The sequence below is a fragment of the Salvia splendens genome, chromosome 10 (genome assembly GCF_004379255.2).
Source record: "Salvia splendens isolate huo1 chromosome 10, SspV2, whole genome shotgun sequence".
NCBI classification, from domain to species: Eukaryota; Viridiplantae; Streptophyta; class Magnoliopsida; order Lamiales; family Lamiaceae; genus Salvia; species Salvia splendens.
The window spans coordinates 8,167,261-8,171,211 of NC_056041.1; the positions used below are offsets into that span (position 1 = coordinate 8,167,261).

The 3,951-nt window shown below is 34.6% G+C and overlaps 1 pseudogene; it reads left to right on the forward strand.

The window, feature by feature from the left end:
* The first annotated feature begins 277 nt into the window (after positions 1-277).
* On the forward strand, positions 278-3,064 carry LOC121750609 (annotated as a pseudogene).
* Positions 3,065-3,951: the final 887 nt, after the last annotated feature.

Consider the following 3,951-nt stretch of genomic DNA (forward strand, 5'->3'; position numbering starts at 1 on the left):
ATTCATTTATTTTAAATAAAGGGTGTGAGCTGACCAAGCCCATGCATCTATTATAACGCAACCTCAAATTTATATTCATTTATTCATAAAAAAACAATTATTAGTAGCCCATAGCAATTGAACTAAATTATTCTTAAAATTAACTGTAAATGTTTATATGCTTCAAATCTAATTAATAAACAATTTTTTTAAAAAAAATCAAAATTAATTTTGAATAATTAATCTTTATCCTATCTGTTTTGAGTAAATACAGTACTATATGATAAGGCTGCTCACATATTTCATCCAAAACAATGCGTACAAATACCACGGTTGAAAACCGCCGGAAAACCAAAAAATCTACCCCCTTCCCCTCCACCCGAAGGGCCCGGCCCGACAGCCTGAACCGGAGGTCATCCTCTCCACCATCCGCAGCTGCAATTGTCGACGTAGACCTCTTCGTCCGAGAATTCGAGTCGCCGGAGAGCTCGAACCCTAGGAGCTTCCCGCACAGCGTGAAGTAGCAATGCTGGGACAAGGCCGAGAAAATCAAGGGCCGGCACCCCGATAGGTGGCGCCGCGACCCCTTAGGCAACACTCTGTTCAGGAAGCTTGTCGGCTGTCCCGGTTGCCTCTGCCATGATTATGATCACATTATTCCTTACTCTAAGGTAGTACTAGCATTTTTAATAGCAATTTCTAGTAAAAATTAATTTCGATTGATTAATTTGAAACTGTGATTGATGGCTTGAGAAACTGACTTAATATGAGGATTATGATATTTTGTACTGTATATATAACTAACAGTGTGTAATCTTCAATGAAATTGGTACTCCATTAGAGATGAAGTAAAAGAAATCGAGATTAACCTCGGTCTGTAAAAAAGAGATCAAATATGGAGTAGTACAAGATTTGTGAAAGGATTTTGATGAGTAAACATCAGTTTAAGTTGTTTTTCTGTTTGTTTTTGGACCTTATGTAACCATATGGTTAACCTTATCGGTAAAAGTTGTAATCTTGCTTGTTTACTTTGTCTCAGCTAAAATTTTGAGGACTTCAAATAATACAGATGCTTCTTTGTTCCTGATGTTCTGGTATTGCTTGGCTGTATGACATACTGAAATGCAACTTCTTTGGAAGAGAGAATAGATTGGGTCATTATGCCAATGAGGCCATAGTCATACCAGTATATGTCGTTTTATCTTTTTCTTGTCTTGTATATTTCGTATTGTCGTGCAGCACTACAATATATTTGCATGGAAATACGTTTTTATCTTTTCTTGTATATTTGATGGTTGTTGTATGTATCAATATTTACCAAATCCTTTTTGTTTCTTAAGGATTGTTATTCTATTTGATACTGCTTATGAAATTGAAGTTCAAGATTTGCGTTTATGCAGGGTGGGAAAAGCACCTTAGAAAATTGCCAAGTGCTGCAGGTAATCCCCGCCTTCATAAATTTGTCCAGAACGTTTTTTTTTTTACATTTTTCCGATTTCGTTGTTAATTATTGAGAACATGCCTTCTGTTGTTCATTGCCTTAAGATGTTACACTACTTGGTATGTGTGTGAATTCTACTCCTTTATCTTCAAGTAAAAGCTTTTCGTGATTCTACCTATACTCTTTGAGTTTATTGGAGAATAATATTCCTGCTGGCTGTTTTGTTTACATTTGAGGAAAACATGGGGTATAAATGTATCAAAGCAAGCACCTTGTTATCTCTATCTGGATAAAAGTTGGTTGATAAGTTAGTGTAGCAGTTTCTCCCTTTTGTTGATGAATATGAGTCTGATGCATTCCCTGCAGAGACGCATTACTTCGTATCTTAAAAGTTTTTCTTTTGTTTTTTTCTTTCCTTTTCTAATCTTAGTTATTTTATACTCCCCCGTCCCATAAAAATATGGGTAATGGGTATGACACGGGAATTAAGACAAATTCAATAAAGTAAGAGAGAGGAGGAAAATTCTATGGTAAAGTAGGAGAGAGGAGGAAAATTCTATGGTAAAGTAGGAGAGAGGAGGAGAATAGTAGTTCAAGTAGGGTTAGTGGATAGTGAGACCTACATTATTAAATTGATATAACTTTTAAAAAATGGAATGCACTTATTTTTGTGGGACGGACAAAAATGGAAAGTGCACATATTTTTATGGGACGGGGGGAGTATATAGTGGATAGTGAGAAGACTATGGAGAAACTCCAAAATATTTTTTCTACCAATCAGTTATGGAGTATTATCTAAACATACATAACTAAGAGATTTTTTTTCAAGTATGGTGAATCATTATGTGTATTCATTCAGTATTTAAGTAGATTAAGTGAGAAGACTGTCACCTCCAGCAAACCAATGCATTGTTTAGTTTGATATAACGTTTCATGCTAACTGTCAATAACATGCTTTTATTTATGTAATTGTTTTTGTTGCACAGGCAACTGTCAACCGATCCAAGGGAAACCGGACAGAGATATCCAAAAGTGAGCTTATTCGGAAAAGTGCTTACTGCCGGGTGTCAGGTATATATATGTGCTCGCGCATTGTAACATTTTCTCTGAAACTCTAAAAAGTGATTTGATCAAAACATGGTAGTATTAATATAAAATGTTAGATTCTTCTATTAAATGCAATATCACATGACCTCTGGAGTTTTTGTTTAAAGATATGTTGGATGCTGTGATTTTGATTGAAAAATATTATGATTGTAAATGTTATTTCCACAGACCAACCAAGTGCCAGAGATTATTCTTTTGTATTGAATTGATGGTTTTATATGAATTGGTGCAGATCGGGACATGGACTTTCTTGAGCTGTCGTCCTATGGTAATGTTCGTCGTGGCCAAGATTCCGGGGGATGTAAGATTCAGTAGTGCAGCAGCCATAAGTGGCTTACAATGTTGCTAAGGAATTCTCATACAGATGGGGAAAGTAATTCACTACCTGTCTTACAATGCGTGTATTCTTTAGACCAAATAGTTGATTGAAATTCTCGTTTCGTTTCTCCTACTGTATATTGATGCTACACGAGAAATCCGCAAGAAAATACTGCTAAAGTCAGCGTGAATCTGTTGACTACATGCTTGAATTTGGAATTTGATTGTGTTATGTTAGCACAATTATTTAAAATGAACTTAATTGTCGATGTATTATACAGTATACTTAATCCAGTATATCTGACAGACAAAAATGTTAAGGCAAAATAAGCTATTCTAAATTCAGAGTGGTAGTAAACGCAATAGATCTTGCGTCAGTTAAGTCTTTTTATTTAGTTAAAATGGAAATCAATCTTTTAATAGATTGATTTAGTACATTTGATGATTTGAAATCAGTCGTTGAAATAGTTGAAATAATTGAGATTGTTATTAGTTGCATACTTGTGAATGAAATCAACAATATTATACTTGCTACTACTTTTTGGTCAAGTTTTTTCATTTTGTATCTATCCATCAAAATTATTTTCTAGCTATTAATAATAAATTTTTTTGATAAGATAAATCATACTTTAACAATTTTGCATTGTAATTTGTGTTATGTCATTCAGTCCAATCTATTCGTATTGCCAAGCTATTCGGTTACAAGCCACTAATATTTAGGGCAAATTGCCTTAAAAGTCACAAACTTTTGTCAAATTTCGGTTATTCCCATGAACTAAAAATTTGGCGTATAATGTCATGAACTTTATCGGGTTGTTGGTATCCATTTGACCCGACCCTGCGAATTTCCGGTTGAAAACTTGCGTATGTGGCAAGCCTAAAAGCGGAGGTGGAGATCGCCGGAAAATAGTAAAACGACGTCGTTTTTCGTAGACAAAACGACATCGTTTCATGAGATTACACCTTAAATTCAATTTTAATCCCAAATTGCAACCCCCAATATTCAGATTTTAATCTCAATTTCGATTGAATTTCTGATTTTTCAGAGATTGCTTCGAATTCAGTCAATTTCTAACAATTCCTGTTTTTTCCTTTTTGTTTCGATT